Below are 18,926 nucleotides of genomic sequence, written 5' to 3' on the forward strand. Positions count from 1 at the left end.
GAGAAGGAGAACAGTCAGAGTTCAATGGCAGTAAACATATGGGCAGGCATGTAGCAAAAAGTATTAGTGCCCACATTTAAAAGGACAAGATCGTTATTTTTGAGCTTATACTCCATTAATATGAGCTTGCCTACTGGCATCTACACTACTCCACAAGTATATCTGTTAAGATCCCATAATAAAAGAAAAGGGGGAGGTAAAGTGTGTTTTGTGTCAAATGGCACCAGGTGTTTCCACCATCTCCACATTGCTTTCATTGTAGGTGTACCAGTTCACTGGTGAGGCCAGAGATTTAAAAGTGTATGGATTTTTTGTATATGTGTAGTGTTGTGTATCATTGTTCATCTGGCTATTTAGCCAGATGAACGTTGCCCACACTTGGCCCCGTGGAGGCAGACCAGGTACCCAGTAGTTTGAAATTTTTTACTCTGGCAGACCCCCACCTAGTTTCCTGAGATTTCAGTGGCTAGGGCCTAATTTAAAAAAAAAAGGGGGGATAACGCTAGAGTTGGAAAGGCCAAATATGGTGAGTGAGGTTGAATTTTGTCATAATTAAATTTGGACGTGTAGGGCGTACATTAGTGTACAGACAGAGTAGGGGGAGGAAGACTGAAGACTGGGGGAAAAGACATAAAAATGGGGACGATAGAGTAAATGACCACAGGTAGTCAGTGGGGCATGCCCATGCCCCACCAGAAGGGAAAGAGGGGGTGGCGAGGAGAAAGGAGGGCCGTCACCCGCCCATGGTGGGAAACTTGGAGTAAAAAGGGGACCGTGCAAGGGCGTTGGCCCAGATCACCAATGAGGCATATGTGCAGGGTGGAGCTGCTTTGTCAGGCCAGTAGTCATTCCTGGGACCGCATCCCATCCTTGACATCTACATGTCCAATCATAGTGGTGTCATTCACGAGGTGTAGTTGTACCAGTTGTGTGTCAGACATGGTTGGTTTGGAGCCTAGTCCACATTTCAGACAGTGTAACTGATGAACCCTGGCAGTTGAGGTTTGGTAGGGGCATTGAGTTTGGCGTGGGAGGAATCCCATCTGGTGAAATAGTATCGAGTCAGGCTGTCGGTGATGTTTAGTCATCCATCCAGTTGAAGTTTGGGTAGGGAAAATCAGGTGGGATTTTATCCATAGGAGGAGTCCTGTCCAGTGAATTTGTTTTCAAGTCAGGTCGAGTCATTTGTCAATGATGTTTGGTCCTGCATCTAGTGGGAGTTCTATCGTATGGAGTGAGTCCAATCGGAAAAGTTCAGCGTAGTCCACTCAAGTCATGTATCGTTGTGGGTCTAAAGCCATTGGCCCTGTGCTTCCGTCCTTCCCATGAGCACAATAATGTGCCTTTGGGTCAGTCAGTCAGTTTGCCCTAGGTAACAGTATGGGGTTGTTTTAGATTTGACCAGGTGGAGGAGGGAGGGTCTTTCGCCTGGTGAATAGTTCCTGTGCAAATTTGGAGAATGCATGATAGGTTTTGTCATCTTCTAAGAGAAGGTGTTCCTGGTTCTTTGGAATGAATTGAAGCAGAGTAATGAGGTTGCTTGAGCCACAGCAGGTGGCTCCAGGTCTCTTGGGCACCACAGGTGCACAGTGGATTGTTTGCTATTCCCAGGTAAGCTTACATCTGATGGCGCCATGTCCGGTGAGAAGATAAGTGGTGAATAATCCCGGGGAGAACCTAGTAGGTGATTTTGGGTAGACTTTATGGACATCCGGGTTACCTCACATTTCGTTGACAGAGCCCACCTTGTTTGCCACATTTGCTTTAGATGGATTGTCAGCCATATCTTTTCAGCACGATAGTCAAACATGTCTAGGAAAATCTAGATACATGATTGATAACCCTACTCTTTTAAGCCATTATTCTAATTACAGAATAAATTCTATAAAAAACACATGACTAATCTTTGAATTCACTCACTCTTCCCCCTTCTTTCTCTTTCACAATAAAATACAAATGAAAGTTGTAGTGTCAAGAGTTTAAAAACACTATCATCAGCAAGTTGGAGTTCTTGATGAATACATTTTGTCAGTCTAATGCTTCAGGCATGCACTGCAATAATCAGTTTTCCATCACTATCAATGAGTTGCTAATCTTGTCCATGAATAGTAGTAAAAAATCCCATGACCTTTAAATCAAACTTCAACTTGACAAATTATAGCAATCAAACATGTTTTTATTCCCAAACAAGGGCATCATTCTGAATGTTCACTTTAGAGTGATTAAAGCATGGTAACACACTATATGGCTCTGATGTCATACTTAGATGAATGGCCAACCATAAAACTAAACTTTCAGTGGTATTTTGCCAGATTCACCCATTTTCCTAGAAAATGGTGAAATATGGACATCTGGGTTTCAGATGTTTCAACTGTTCCCTTCCCCACAATGAATACAAGAGATAAGTCAAGAAGTTCTCATACAAGTCCAACAGAAAGACCTTAATAATACATGGCACCCATAATAAAGCAAACTTTTCTTTTTCTATCTCCCATGAGACCTTAAGGCTGCTAGATAATTAAAAGCTTCTGATATTTGATAGTTACAACTATAGCCAAAGAATTAAATACCTACCAAAGCTTCAAAAATGCAGAAACAAAACTAATTGAAAAATTATTAAGTTACTGAACACTATTTGTTCAATTAAAAGTGATCCAAAAATTGAAGTTCCATTGAAACGTTTTGTTGTAACTCATCCACACAAAGCAATGTTAGCAGCTGCTAAATGTAGTTTATGATTTAAGATGAAGATGCCTCCTTGGAGTTTCAGACTCATGTAACTAACAAATGTTACATGTGCAAAAGGAAAGATCACTTAGTACATTGTGGGAAAAAAATGAAATCATAAAAAAATTTTAAATATCCATTAGTGATGTCAATATGAATTTTAATATTCCCACATGAATTTTTCTTTCAACTTGATTCATCAGATGTTTCTGCGTTTAAGTATAAAGAGATAACAAAGATGCTCTCATCTTTGCTGTATTCTATACCAGCATTGGAATAATTACACATACTGCTCATATTTTGTAGTATTTTCTGCCACTTCACCAGTAACTATAAAGACAACAGGACAAAGATGGTTAGTGATTGTTTTAAAGGAGCCTTCATGATGGGTATAACCGATAATACCAACTGTAACAGAGATAGGTAAAGACAAAAACCACAGATTTTCAAAGGCAGGATCATGGAAAAAATTAAAAATAAAGTACAATAAACAATAATCAAAATAAGAACCACCCAATGACTTCATTAATATCAATAATCCTCTTGCACAGTTAAGAAAAATCACAAAGGATGGCTTCAAAATAGAACAATACACATGTTAACAATTTTTTTTTAGAATATATTTTATTTAGAAGATGAAATGGAATGCGATGAAGGTGCAACCAGCAGAGACCTGAGAACTGCAGCTGATCCTGAATACACACCTAATGAAGGGGAATATTGGAAATGTTTACCCAAGATAAGTTGAATGACCTCGAGGCTTCTAAGCCCTCTCCAAAGATAAAGCAGAACACGTCATCTAGAAACTAAAGCAGAAACATTTGATTAAGAAGAACATAAAAGTGTCTAAAAAAAAGAAAATCAGTTTTGGCAACATTATTTAGAGTAAACTGTCTGCTCTGCTACTGTACTGATATCAGTGGAGTTTTTAGGGAATTGTCACAAATACTTCTGAATGAAGCACTTTCACTGACCTCCCCCCTCCCAAAAGAAAGCTGTTTTCTTGCATAACAGGAACTTAAAGCCATCCATCTCTATTGTCCACTGTTCATCTAAAGAAGATGTACTATAACACAAAGGTGCTACTCTAAGACGATTCAATACCTCACTCATCAACAGAATATCTGCAGTGACCTCAAAATCAATGATATATAAGCAGGGTTTACAACATACTATTGTTTTTTATGCTTATATGACAGACCATTACGTCAGATGTGGCTAGCCTCGAAGAAGTGTATATGAGCCAGGAACAAGTAGTGTGGGTATGTTTCATTAGTGAACCGAATGAAATATTTTCCTTCCACCTCTACACATTAAACTTCACCTAATTAAGAGTTTTGTTAAAGCAATGGATAAGATGAATTTGGCAGAATTTCATTACTTAAGTGAAAAATTTTTTAAGAGTGGTGTTGCAAAAGTAAAAGAGGAAATCTTTTCTGGGGCCTCAAAACAGAGAGCTTCTGCAGGATAAAAGCTTTGAAAAATGCCTCAATGTTTTCTAAAAACATGGCAGGCTTTCAAATAGCTTTTTTTTTTTGATAAATGCAGGTTTCTTGCATTTATCTACAAAGCTATTTGAATACAGATGCATAAAGTGCAATGGGATGTAATATCACTGAAACTTCATATTTTCATTCAGACTTCTACCCTAGGAGCCTCAGCATGGTGAACAATGAGCAGGAGAACAATTCCCTTAAGATTAAGTCAATGGAAAATCATAACTAAGGTTTCTGGAATAAGCATGTGTTAGCAAGCACTCCAGGCAAAGCCTACCAAAAAAAAATCATCCAAACAAACATTTTTAAATTGTTTTGGTTTTTTTTTTTTTTTTAGGAGCATTAGCAACTAAGGCCATATTGCTCCAGTGCGGTGGTCATTCCCTGACCTTTCCGCATCCTCCGTATTTGGTGGTGACGGGCTCGAACCCCGGTCTAATCAAGAAGCGTGTGCTACGCACTGCTGCTCCTTCCCACCTGGCTACGGAGGCGCCTTTTTTAAATTGTACATATCTTTTTATATAGTAGTGTACTGTATCATTATTTCAACTGTTTGTATACAGCATGTTGGGTTTAAACTGTAAAAGTGATAAAAATGTTTGATTTCATTTGGATTTTTTTTTTGGTGCATCAGCAACAATAATTAAAAAAATAATAATTGAATTGAATAATTGAATAAAAATAAATAATTGAATTAAAACAATAAAAACTGTCATAAAAACAGTAAAAAATAAAAGGAGAGCAAAAGGTACCAGTGACCTATGGAAATAAAGGTCACTATGTCAGGAAATGTAGGGATTATATAATATAAAAATCTGCCAAAAGATATAAGTTATATAAAGATAGGCAAAGGTATACGTAACCAAGTCAATGACCACATGTCATTGTCATTTGTTTTTCCGCCAATTATTAATGGAGAAGTTGCATGATGGCAGGTAAGCATGCCAGGGTGAAAAGAGTTGCCTTGGTGACTGGTCTACTGTGTTGTTCAATTCTTTGAGCAGTTCTTGGACACAAATACCAAAACAGAAAGTTGAAAAGTCTGTTGGATACAATAGGGATTTTTCCACTTTAGTTCAAATATATACCAATTACTCAAAATTCATCCCAAATACTCTAAGGACCTGATATATAGCATTAGCAGAGATATATGATGCAAGAAAGCAAGCTTATACAGCACCAGCCAAACAAAAAAGAAAAAAAAAACTTCTCATTTCACCCATCCAATCGCTCCAAAAGTGTTTGTTCAGTTTTTCCTTGGATTTATTTAAGCTATCAACTTCCACAACAACAAATGGAAGTTTGTTCCAGCAGTAAACCACCCACTGGCTAAAGGCGATCTATGCACATACATTCTACAACTTTCTTTCCTCAATTTGAATCTATTCCCTCTCAGGTGCGTAATTATTATTATTAGCTATATGGTGCAAGGAAGCCTGAGGCATATGCTGCACCAGACAAAAAAAAATTCCCAAAGTTACCTTGAGAGAGAGAGAGAGAGAGAGAGAGTGTCAAAACTAGAAGGGAATCACCAAGAAAGAGAAGAATGATGATATCCAGCTCAGGACCCTGGGTATGCCAAGCCCATACTCACCAGACGTAAGCCCCTGGGATTAATGTAAGCAAGTGGAAGAATCCAATGATATATATAGAGCAATTAGCCCATGTACAGCCTTCTAATATGCAACGGAATTGTGTTTAAAAAAAAAACAAACAAAAGGTTCAACATATATCAAAAACTACAATGGAAGAGAAAATGTTGAATAAAATATTACCATATAATAATGATAATTAATTTTCAATAAGGGTTTATGAAATAAATACCATTTTATATAAAAAATTTAAAAAAAAATACATTTATAAAAGAAACCTTAATTCAGTAAAACAGTACTCTATATATAAAAATAACCTTATCTGCTGACTAGGATTTATGCTACTATTACTAATAACAGTAATATGCAATAAATAAATTTAGGTTTTACAATAGTATACAACATAGAAACAGATGGAGGGAGGTGGGGATGTACCGTGGGACTTACATCTGGTGAGTATGGCATTGGCACACCCAGGGTCCTCAGCTGGATATCATCATTCTTCTCTTTCTTCGTGATTCCCTTTTACTTCTGACTCTCTCTCTCTGGGTAATTCTGAAATTTTTTTTTTTGGCTGGTGCAGCCTAAGCCTCAGTCTTCCTTGCACCATATTGCTAATAATAATAATCTGCTAGGCTTCATCTCCTCAGAAAAGAGGAATAGAAATACAAAACACTGAGTAATTTTCCCTAGTTAAAACAGTGGTTCTCGTTCCCCCCACCTAAGAATAATGTTGGGCGAGTGTTTTCAAATAATGCTTTACACGCATTACGTGGAATTACTATGGATAGTCAAACTTGTATCCTGCTAATTTAAAAACACATTTTTATGCCTGTGGATTGAGCTTCTGAAATGCAGGACTGAAAAGATTAAATATAGGACATTCGTGCATATACAGAGAATATAGGACATTCCTGCATATACAGAGAATATAGGACATTCCTGCATATTCCCTCCCCATGTAAAAAAAATAAAATAGAATCTAGCAATCTTAAAATTTACCTTATGGAATTAAGGCTTCACAAGCATTTGCTCATTACTGCCTGTTTTTGTTTACTAAATCCAAATCTAGATTCATGAAACTCTCTTTATTCACTGCCATCAGCATGAATGAAATCAAATGATCCTAGGATGCAGAACTCCTCAGGCAGTTCTTGATGAACTTAAAGAGTCAAAAACCTTCTCTAATAAGCAACTTATGTGTAAGAGAGTAGTAAAAACAACTTATAGACTAGCTCAATCAGGCAGGACCTATCTTAGGCCTAGGCAAACTAGGCCCATACTTTGAGGGGGACGCATAAATGGCAATGGACACAGCCAAAATCAGTGATATCCAGTAGTGAAACGAACAGCATTAGTGCTCGTGTTCCATATAAAATATACTTTCAAATTGTCCTGACCATCGGGACCCACAGGTTGGGAACTTCTGTTTTACATAAATGGTATATTTTCGTTTTTGTCATTTTCTGTAGTGAATTTTTATATTAGAAGAATTCCCTGAAATTCCCTCACCTTGTCGCAGTGAGGAGGCTTGAGTATCCCGATGACCCAGAGAGCTATGCTGGTGGTAGCTGGACAACTGTAGGGCCACCCTAGCCAGACAGGTCAAAGGGTAGGGATCAGACTAAGAGTAACATACTGGTCCTCCAGGTTGGGGGTTGTGCAGGAGGCTGGTTCCCTCCCCATGTAAAAAAAATAAAAACTCATAAAGCTCAGAGAGGAAAACCAGACGGACAAAGGTATACCGAAACAAAGAGACATTAATAGAATACAAAGCGGCACCAAAACCTTTTCATTTATCATCATTATTATTATTAATCCAAAAACATTGAATGTCATTTCATAATAAACATTTTTACAGGGGGACCCAAAAATACTTTTGCATATCCTCAAGTTAGACCCTGCAATCATGTTATAACTAATGTTAGTAAATTGGAATGCCAAAGAAGAACAACAAACAGCATGGTTGTTATGTGCTGAAGGTGATTTATTCATAAGTTTCATGTGTGTCATATTACTTACTTCTTTTGTAATTCATACGGGTTTCTACCTTAGTGTAGTCTTCTAATGTGAATTTTTCTAACTTGTCCTAATGTAACGTACACATAAAAGTTCACGCAACAAATTTTCTGCTGTAGCTCTCTCTTAAAATTTTCGCAAATGCTAAATTTGTCTACTCCAGGGAATAAGCTTTTTGTACAATAAATGAGTATATGATAAAGCTTATTCTTACATAAATGCTAAATGGAAATTAATTCCAATTACATATTATTATTGTGATTACTGTATATCATAAGTTTAGTGAAGTTATGTGGAAACTCATCATAGACCATTGTAAACAGGAAGAGTGGGGGATAGGAAATGAAACTGCATAGCCCCACAAGCTTTCAAACAAATTCATCAAGCAATGATAATTAAAGATAAATAAAAGATATTGTGCACTAATAATCTCTTTTACTCTGTTACTTAAAAGAAATAAAACTCATGAGGGGGTACTGTTTCAAAAGACTTCAATAAACTGGTAAACAAAAATTAAAAGAAAAACAAATTGAAAAATGATGAACAGATAAAATCCAAGCCAAATAATCTGCCCATGGATAATTTATATTGTTTTTGTAAGGAGAAGTTTTATTAATCATAAAAATATTTTTAACGGTTTAAGATTGGTTTATGTTTGCATCTAGAGATGCACCATAAGAAGACCAGCTCTTCTAGCATTTTCAATCTCTCCATAGCCAGTCTGGCACTGTCTGTGATTCCACATGATCATTGCTGTTACCTGTTTCATAATCATGTTATATCCTTGTTCAATACATCTGGGGGAGGATTGGAAAATTTGAAGAAGGGCTGGGCAAATTATTATAAGTAAGTGGCCAAAAAAGTAAGTAAACGATGCTGTACTTCCTTGCTTTTTTTTTTTTTTTTTAGTTGATGGCGCATCAGCTTCTATGGCCATAATGCACCTCCCAAGGGTTTTTTAAATTTTACTGTGATCCAAGCCCGAGGCAGGATTCGAACCCGTGACCTTTGGGTTGCCAGGCAGGTACTTTACCCCCCCTGGCTAGCCCGGTCGGCGTACTTCCTTGCATCAATTTACTACTACCATATTGTTATTGTTAGCAATAAATATGGATACTGAATCTATCTCAAATCTGTACAGATTTTGGCAAAAATTGAATTCATAACTTATAAACACAGTAACAGAAAAAGTGATAATGACATTTCATATTAGGGACCAGAATAACTAAGCGAAAAAATTTTTTTCTTAAACAGGGCACTTAAAAATTAATGCAATTATCTATCATATCAGCCCCTCCCTCCCTCTCTCTCTCCCCTTTTGCATATGGAATTGGTGTGTGTGTGTGCACATGCTTGCTATTCAACTTTTTCCTCACATGTTTTTCATTACAGCCTCCATCTACAAAGATGCTGCATAACATTTTCATTAGGATATCCAAAACAAGAAAATCTGTCAAGAGTAAAACAATGATTTTAAAGCACTTAAAAATGTGTATGCAATGTTACAGAATTTTTTTCAATGTTCAAAACACAATTTAAATAAGGAATGTAAAAAGTAAGATATAATAAATAATCATATAAACAAATAATACAATGCATGACATCTATTCTAACAGTTAGTAACTGCTATTTTGACAATTATTAATTTATTAATTACTTTTATAAAGTATTAATTTATAAAAGGCAAAACTCTGCAAGCCAACAAATCCTAACTGTGCAGGGATAAAAACAAAAATGATTTTATTCTGTAAAATAAACAAAACAAAACAAAAAAAATTTATGTGATATAACCAAATAAAATCTCCATCCATGAACACTGTCACAAAAATAAAGGTAACTAATTAAGCTAACATCGTCATGAATTAAAAATTCACGGTAATGATCTACACATTTTCATTTCAGCAAAAACTGAAATGTTGGTCGCTTCATACAGTAAATGTACACATGGTTTGGGGTTCACGCGCCTTCAGCAGCCAATCTCATTTCATTTTTCTACGTCTCTGCACAGACTTGCAATGCACGGATGCAGTTTCCTTTGCTTTAACCGCATTAAACCCAGCTAATTATAATTTAGGTGATCAAGTGGTACTGTAAATCCACAGCAAACGCGTGTGGTCTCTTGCACATGTATATTATGTATATTATATATAAATGGTATTTCACGCCTGCAAGTCAAAATAGAGTTCATGTTTATTTAGTCGTGACTGTTTATTTTTTTGATTATTCTAATTCAACATTTAACTTTAAATGACAGAAAGGCTAAAACGAAAAGTAAGTTGTAATGCTATATCATACAAATTTCTTCGTTACCTTCCAGTTTTACTCCAGGAGTAAAAATAAATGCCTAGGCTTTCCACTACGAAATATTGTTGCACCTCATGAACGGTAACAATTTTAATTTTCCCCAAAATTATAAAGTATTATTTGATAACATTAAGCCTACTACAAAGATTCTGTCACCTAAAAACCGCTCACCCTAGTGCTTTAGTTACAGGGGAGAAAATAAGCTTCCCTGTATCACGTGTTAACGTAATAATATTCAACCAATCACTTAACTAGAATCGCTCACCTGGGAATGCCGCCCGAAAATAATTTGTCGACTATATTAAAGAAAGTTCTTGCGTAAATATACTTAATTGTAGTACAGGCATCTATTTAATTATAACCTGCGAACAGACACAGCAGCTACTCAATCGCATTATTCTGTTATAAATTAAAGCTACACTGTTTGGGCAGACGAAAGTTATAATTAAAGTTTAAAATGCAGGGCGCAACTACAATTTTATGGGCCCAGTTGCAAACACAGGTTCTCTCCTACCCACAACTTTCAAGAGGTTTATAACTGTGGTTTGCTTCCAAGGGGCAATCTTTCTTGCTAAGAAAAGACTTTCCCCCACCAACAAACTCAAAGAACGGGCTTGGAAAAAGCGAAGTTCAAATAACTAGAGTATATGTGGGGCTTCTTACAATTCAAAAATTATAGTAGTTAACAAAAAAAAAAAAAAAAAAAAAGACCCGTTTATTTTCAAAACATCCAAAACTCAAGGATTGATATATTCAATCCAGGGGTTCACATCTGATGAGTATAAGATTAGCACAACCAGAGTTCTCAGGTGGATATCATTATTCTTCTCACTCTTGGTGGTTCCCTTCTAATTATGACTTTTTGTCTCTCTCTCTCTCTCTCTCTCTCTCTCTCTCTCTCTCTCTCTCTCTCTCTCTCTCTCTCTCTCTCTCCCAGGGAAAGTCAATTTTTTTGTTCACTGGTGCACCAAAAGATATTGGGGAGTACAACGTGTAAAGAAAGGACAGACAGGGTAAAAAGGGAAGAGGGTCATACTGTTAGTTAAGAAACACATAAAATCTAAGGAACTGCATCCAGTTGACATAGGTGGACAGTACAATGATGAGTCTATTTAGAGTGACATAAACAATGGAAAAGGGAATATGAGAGAAGGAGTATGTTCTAGGCCTAATGGCTCTAATGAGTACAACTCAAAAGTTGTGCAGAGAAATAGAGTTGGCCAGTATATCAGAATATCTCGTAATGGGGGATTTTAACTTTCCAGATATTGACTGGAACTAGTGTGGTTGGTCACTCGCACGCTAGCAAGACTTTTGTGAATTTAATGGAGGATTGTTTTCTACAACAACAACATGTTCGAAGGAAAGCCAAAGGCAGTAATCCTCTAGATCAGATTATCAGCAGTGCTTCTTTTTTTTTTTTTTTTTTCATGTAAACTCCAAACACGAGAGATATTACAACCTATAGTACTTAGTACCGTGCTTGGGTTGGAGGTTGAGAAGACGAAAGAAGATATCTGTTGACATTGGACTTGAACTTCTGTAGACGGTAATTTTCAGGAAATATGAATGAAGGAAGATTGTTCCAGAAAAAAGCAGTTGAATGAATAATCGAGGAAGATAAAAAGTTGGTCCTGTGAGATTGAAGTTGAACAGTAAATGGATGTTGGCTGGTGGCGGCACGCATTCAGATTATTTTGAAAGAGAGAGAGCAGGAATTATAGAAGCCAATTCAGAAGACCAGTGCCCATGGAAGTATCTGTAGAAGAAGCATGCAGCAGAAACAGTACGTCTATGAGACAGCGAGTGGAGAGACGCTGTTAGAGATGAATCATTAATTAACCTAACTGCCCTCTTCGGAAAGGAATCAACAAGCGTGAGAGAGGTTTTGGGGGAACCACCCCAGATGTGTTAACAATATTCCATGGCAGAGCGGATTTGCGATTTATACAGAGTGAGCAGCTGTTTGGAAGAAAAGTAATGCCGAGAGCGAAAGAGAAAACAAAGTTTTTTAGATGCAGAGGAAGCAATATATGTAATGTGCTTGTGCCAAGAGAGATTAGAAGTCAGGGTAATCCCCAAAAGAGATATATCATTTTGCCTAGAAATCGGAGTTTCACTAAAGATAACCATAGGGGAAGAAGAATCCTTTTAGGGAGAAATAAGACAAGATTGAGTTTTAGAAGGGTAGAAATCAACTAAGTTGTCTTTGCCCCACTGGAGAATTACCTGAAGATTGGCATTTCAGGAATTGGTAGCAGATTTTCGAGAAGTTGAAACTGACTGAACAGGGCAAGTTTCTCAAAATAGAAAGTGGAATGCAATGTGCTGCCATTGGAAAAACTATGGATAGGATTTCTAGTCAATGGATGAAGGTCATTAATATACAAGAGGAAAAGAGTGGGGAAAAGAACTGAACCTTGGAGGACACCGGCATTAGGGGAGAAGGTTAGGAGTCAGAGAGCCATCAACCATCAACCATCACCCTCTGTGAGCGACCAGAGAGAAAACTGGATAATCAATTACTAAAAACCGTTGGCAAACCATAAGATGGAAGCTTCTTTAGAAGACCTTTATGCCAAACACAAGCGAAAACCTTGGAGATCTCAAGATCAAATACTTGTTTGTCACCGAAACTTCCCATTGAATTAGTCCATAAATGGGTAACATAAACCAGAAACTCCATCAGTGGATCGACACTGACGGAATCCATACTGGCGATTGTTGATCAGATGGAAGGTTTATAGGTAGTATAAGAGTTGGCGGTTAATTGATTTCTCAATTAGTTTAGACAGAGTAGATTTTTTGTTATTTGGTTTTTAGGAGCATTAGCAAATAAGGCCATATTTCTCCAGAATATGCAGTGGTCATTCCCTGACCTTTCCGCATTCTCCGTATTTGGTGGTGACGGGCTCGAACCCCAGTCTAATCAAGAAGAGTGTGCTACGCACTGCTCCTCCTTCCCACCTGGCTACGGAGTCGCCCGAAAGAGTAGAAGTAATTGCAATGGGACGATAATTGGATGGGAGGGATTTGTTACCATTTATAGGAACTGGCTGGATATGAGCAAATTTCCAAAAAAAAGGAAAAACACTTTTGGAATAAGAAAGTGAAAAAAGGCGGCAAAGAATAGGACTAAGCTCAGGAGCACAGGTTTTGAGAACAAGTGGAGCAACACCATCGCGACCTAGAGCATTCTTAGCATCGATTCGTCAAAATCCTTGTGACATCCTTTTGATGGAAGACCACAAGAGGCATTGAATGGAGCGTGTTGGGATAGTGGGAGGTGTTTTACCAAGATAATTAATATATGAGTTGGAAGAAAAATGGGATGCTAGCAGGTCGGCTTTATCCTTGGCTGAAGCAACAACAGAACCATATGGTTGGAAAGAGGTGGGAGCAGAGATGGGCAAAAGTTGCGCTCAATACCTGTAGCAAGGGACCACAATGCTCGACTACCATTAGGGCAAGAAGCAAGTTTTCTACTCTTAGCCTGTTCAAACTCTAGTTTGGACTGATTAATAACTGCTTTACAATTGATGCGAACTTTGGTGTAGACAGAAAATGAAACTAAAGAATTAGAAACAAGCCAATTACGATATGCAACATTCTTCTCTTGAACAACCTTAGCGCATTTATTGGAAAACCAAAGTTTAGGGAAAGGACGAGATTTTAAAGTGGAGTGTGGGATAAAGGATTCCATTCCTGCAAAAATAATTTCACTGACGCGATCTGAGCAAACGTTGAAATCAGAAGTTTTGAAACAGTAATCCGACCAGAGAAAAGAAATCCAGCAGGTCGTGCCATTTTGCATTTCTTGTAATGCCAAACAACACGAGGTTGGGAATAGCCATGAGATAAAGGCTCCATTGGAGAAGAGACAATCACCAAGTTGTGATCTAATGTGCCTAGAGGACATCTCACTTTGACCGTGTACTTAGAAGGGTTGTTTGTGAGAAAAAGATCAAGCGTGTTGGCTGTATGATTAGGACTGTCCGGTATTCTTGTAGGAGAATGAACAATCTGTGCAAGGCTATTACTAATTGCAAAAGCCTCAGAATCTCGACCAGCTGGGTCGGTGTGGATAGAAAACGGAAGCCAGCCGGAGTTGTGAACATTAAAATCACCAAGGAAAAAAAACCTCACTATTAGGAAAGTTGGACTGAAGAAAGTCAAATTGCAATAGAGGAAGTCAAAAAGCTCCAAGTAATTAATGGAGTTGCGAGAATGGTAGAGACAACAGATGAATTTTACACAATGAGGTAGAGAGATTTTAAGCCAGCCAGAGAAGATCAAAGAGAGTAGATTCCAAATTGCCAAGTCTCTGACAGGGAATATCAGAACGGGACTTACTCACAAGTACCACCTTTGAGGCGAAAGGAATCAAACAGCGAATAATTTGGGCATCTAAGATGAGCAGTAGTTCAATCAACCGATAAATGAGATTCAATCAGAAAAAGTACGTGGTCTCAATTCTAATCTTAAGATTAGAATTGAGACCACGTATATTTATGAAATGAATTAGTATTAGTATTAGTATTAGTATTAGTAACGGCCGCATGGTGCAAGAAAGCCTATGGCTTATGCTGCACCAACCAAAAAAAAAAAAAATCCGAACAAAACAATGATAAAAACAAAAAATAAATAAATAAATAAAATAAATAACTAAATAATAATAATTAATAAATAAAAATAAATAAAATAAGAAATAAATAAAAAGGAAATTAAACCTATGATCCTATGCGCTTTCCTTACCCAAAAGTACTATCCAGATGACCTTTGAATTTCCCCAAACTGTCGGCCTCTACCACCCACGAAGGCAACTTATTCCAGTAATTTATAACTCGCTGGTTAAAATAAAACTTCCTGCAGTCCAATCTAAATATTTCCCCCCCCCGTAACTTGAATTTATGTCCTCTAGTTCTAGCACCATTTATAATCTTGAAAATTTTGTCCTCATTCATTTTACTGATGCCTCTAAGAGCCTTAAACACCTCAATCAAATCTCCTCTAAGGTGTCTAGTTTCCAAACTCTGCAACCCACATATTCGAAGTCTTTCTTCATAAGGACGCACTTTTGCCGATCTCACCAGGCGAGTTACCCTTCCAAGTTCAGTATTCCAAGTGTGGTCTAACATAAGCCTTATATAAAGGGATTATCACGTCCCTATCTCTACTTGCAAAAGTTCGATAGATCATTGATAGGACACCATGGGCCTTCCTTTCAACCTGTTTAAAATGCTCAGAGAATTTCATGTCTGACCGTATCGTAACACCCAATCCAGGGGTGGGCAACTTTTTTCGTCAGAGGGCCGAATGAAATTTTAGATTGAACGATCTAATAAAAAAAATCAGAACCTAAAAAATGTTATATTACTTGAATTACCAAATTATTAATGTATTTTAAAAAAAAATATCTGAATGTCCAATTATCATTGAGAATGCGGCATTCGGCATCAATTTTTCTTTTTTTTTAATTGGCTCATTTTATGGGCTATAAATTATATTAAATTAAAAATTGTAATAATTAGAAAAGGCATAAAACATAAAATATCTCGCACCAATATTATTTTTTTCAATAAGAAGTCAAACCTAAAGGAACTTCGTTCGATCGATGCTACAATAATAATTAGGAAATAACTCTTTGACGCTGAGTAGAATCACTTGGTTACTGTTGTACTGGCCGCGATTCACGATTGAACCGAATTAAGCCGAACGTTTACGGCGAGTGTAGTCAGGTATGGATTTCCTATATATATGCATTTACCGAGGGGGCCGGATTCAACATCGTCGCGCCCGGATGTGGCCCGCGGGCCGGCTGTTGCCTACCCCTGCCCAAGTCCCTTTCCTCCAGTACTGGGTTTAGTTGAACTCCACCAAGGGAATAAGTTTTTTTGGGATTACTGTTTCCCAGGTGTAATACCTTACAATTCGTTGGATTAAAGCACAGCTGCCATTTTTCTGACCATTCCTGAAGTCAATCTAGGTCTCTCTGAAGAATCTCAGCTTGACAGTGATCATTAACTCATCATCATCATCAGTCATTTTCAATCCACTGCAGGATGAAGGCCTCTCCAGCAACTTTCCAGTTCCTTCTGTTTTGAGCACTGGCCATCCATTTACTACTCAAAAACTCATGAATTTCATCCATCCATCTCCGCCTTTGTCTTCCAGGTTTTCTTCTAGCTCCTCTTGGGTACCATTCTGTTATTTTCTTAGTCCATCTGTCATCATGTCTTCGAGCTATGTGTCCTGCCCAAGACCATTTTAGTTCTTTAGTTTTGATAAGAATGTCCTTTACTTGAGTTTGCTGCCTAATCCATGTGTTTCTCTTCTTATCTAACAGTCTGATTCCCAATATAATTCGTTCCATTCTTCGCTGTGTACTTCTTAGCTTCTCTTCCATTCTTTTGGTGAGTGCCCAAGTTTCACTTCCATAAGTCATGGTGGGGAGTATACATTGATTCATTATTTTACGTTTCAGACAAACTGGGATATTGCTCTTCAGTATGTGACTATATTTCCTGAATGCTATCCATCCAAAATTTATTCTTCTCTTGACTTCCAGCCATTTATCATTATTACAGCTAATAACTTGTCCCAGATAAGTATATGACTCCACCTTTTCAATTACTGCTCCTTCAATCATTATTTCCCTTTCAGTGGCATACTTGTTCATCATTACTTTTGTTTTAGCCATATTCATCTTTAGTCCAAAATCCTTACTAACTGTGCATAACTGATTAAGATTTTCCTCTAATTCTTTGGGATCGTGGCTTATGACCACAATGTCATCTGCAAATCGTAAATGGTTTAGGTACTCTCCGTTCACATTGACTCCTTTCTGCGACCAGTCTAATCTTCTGAAAGTTTCCTCAAGGGCAGCAGTAAACAGCTTCGGAGATATTGTGTCTCCTTGTCGAACTCCTTTCTCGATTTTAAATTTGCTACTGTCTTTGTCTAGTCTAATAAAGGATGTAGCACTCTCATATATTTTCTTCAAAATCATAATATATGGAGTATCTATGCCTTGTCTTTCTAGTACCCGAAACATTGCCTTATGCTGTATAGAGTCAAATGCCTTTTCATAATCCACAAATGCCAGGCATAATGGTGTTTTATATTCATTTGCTTTCTCCATTAGCTGTGATATTACATGAAGGTGATCCATAGTTGAGAATCCTGTCCTAAAGCCAGCTTGCTCTTTCGGTTGATTCTCATCAAGTATTCTTTCTAATCTGTTAGTAATGACCCTTGTGAACAACTTGTAGATATGGGATAACAAGCTAATTGGTCTATAATTTCCAATTTCTGATTTATCTCCTTTCTTATGCAGCAAAACTATGATTGCATTATTCCACTGTTTAGGCATCACACCTTTTCTAATGCACTTTGTGAAGAGCCTTGCCAGTTTTTGTGTTATGTCTCTTCCTCCCAATTTTAACAACTCTACAGTAACTTCATCTTCCCCCGGAGCTTTCCGATTCTTCATTTTCTTCAATGCATGTTCTACCTCATCAGGAAGAATATCGGGTATGTCGTATGTGTTGCTACTTTGCAATCCATCTTCCCCACTGCTGGTATCATTCCCTCGCTCCTTGTATAATTCTCTATAGTAGTCTTCTGCTATTTGAATTATGCCTTCTCTGCTGTTTATAAGTACACCATCGCTATTCTACAGTTTCAGTATCATTTGTCTTTCTGTATTACTGCTCGTGGCTGCTGATTTAAATCCTTTGTTTTCCCTTAATGCTTGTTCTACTTTTTTTGTGTTAAACCTTCTTATGTCCTCTCTGAGTCTCTTTCTAATGGCTTTGCATAACTCAGTATACTCAATTTTCTCCCTGTCAGTGTTTTTCTTGCTCTTCATTTGTCGTCTTTGGTTCATCATGACAAGTGTTTCTTGACTAATTTTTTCTTCTTTGGATTTCTGTTTCCCTATAGGTTTCTTGGGCTTTATCACTTTCAGAAAGTTGTAATATTCCTCGTCGATATCTTAGTCCTGAGCAGTCTGCAGAAGCTCAAACTTGTTCTTAAGTTCCAGTGCATACTGCTTTTTCTCCTCCTCTGTTATTTCAAAGACCTTTGTATTATTTACTCGAGTCAGTTTTTTCCTTTCCTTTCCTACATCTATATCAAGTGTACATCTTACCATTCTGTGATCACTTCCAACATTTACCTTATTCAGGACGGTAACATCATTCACAATATATCTTCTGTTAGTGAGGATGAAGTCGATTTCATTAGTTGTTAATCCATTTGGACTCTTCCATGTCCACTTTCTGTTCACCCTTTTCTTGAAAAAAGTGTTCATTACTGACATTCCTTGAGATTCTGCAAATTCCACAAGTCTTTCCCCTCTTTTATTTCTTTCACCAATTCCAAAATTTCCTATAGTTCCTCTTTCTGCGCTGTTTTGCCTTTTTCCAACCTTAGCATTGAAGTCCCCCATAATAATAGTGTAGTGGGTTTTCTGCTCATCTAGAAGACTCTCAATTTCAATGTACATTTCTTCAACCTCTTCATCATCATGGCTCGATGTTGGTGCATAAATCATTATAATCTTTAGCTTGTACCTCTTAGAAATCTTGAGTGTTAGTCTTGACACCCTTGGTGATGTACTTTTGAATTCCAAAATGTTGTTTTTAAAATCTTTATGGACCAGAAACCCAACTCCACCTTCACTCCTTTCACTGTTTCCATTGGTGTACAGCAGATTTCCACTTGATAAACTTATAAGTGATTCATTTCTTCTTCTTGTTTCAGCCAAACCGATGATATTCCAATT

The 18,926-nt window shown here is 37.3% G+C and overlaps 1 protein-coding gene across 1 annotated transcript in view; it reads right to left on the bottom strand.

The window, feature by feature from the left end:
- Pkn (serine/threonine-protein kinase N) overlaps positions 1-10,393 on the bottom strand; it is a 718,384-nt gene extending 707,991 nt beyond the window's left edge. Inside the window, exon 1 of the mRNA XM_090368665.1 lies at positions 10,145-10,393. The gene's annotated coding sequence lies outside the window, so the exon portion shown is untranslated. The remainder of the gene's footprint in view (positions 1-10,144) is intronic.
- Positions 10,394-18,926: the final 8,533 nt, after the last annotated feature.

This window comes from Mastigoproctus giganteus, chromosome 2 (genome assembly GCF_048544385.1).
Source record: "Mastigoproctus giganteus isolate SK-2022 chromosome 2, ASM4854438v1, whole genome shotgun sequence".
NCBI lineage: Eukaryota > Metazoa > Arthropoda > Arachnida > Uropygi > Thelyphonidae > Mastigoproctus > Mastigoproctus giganteus.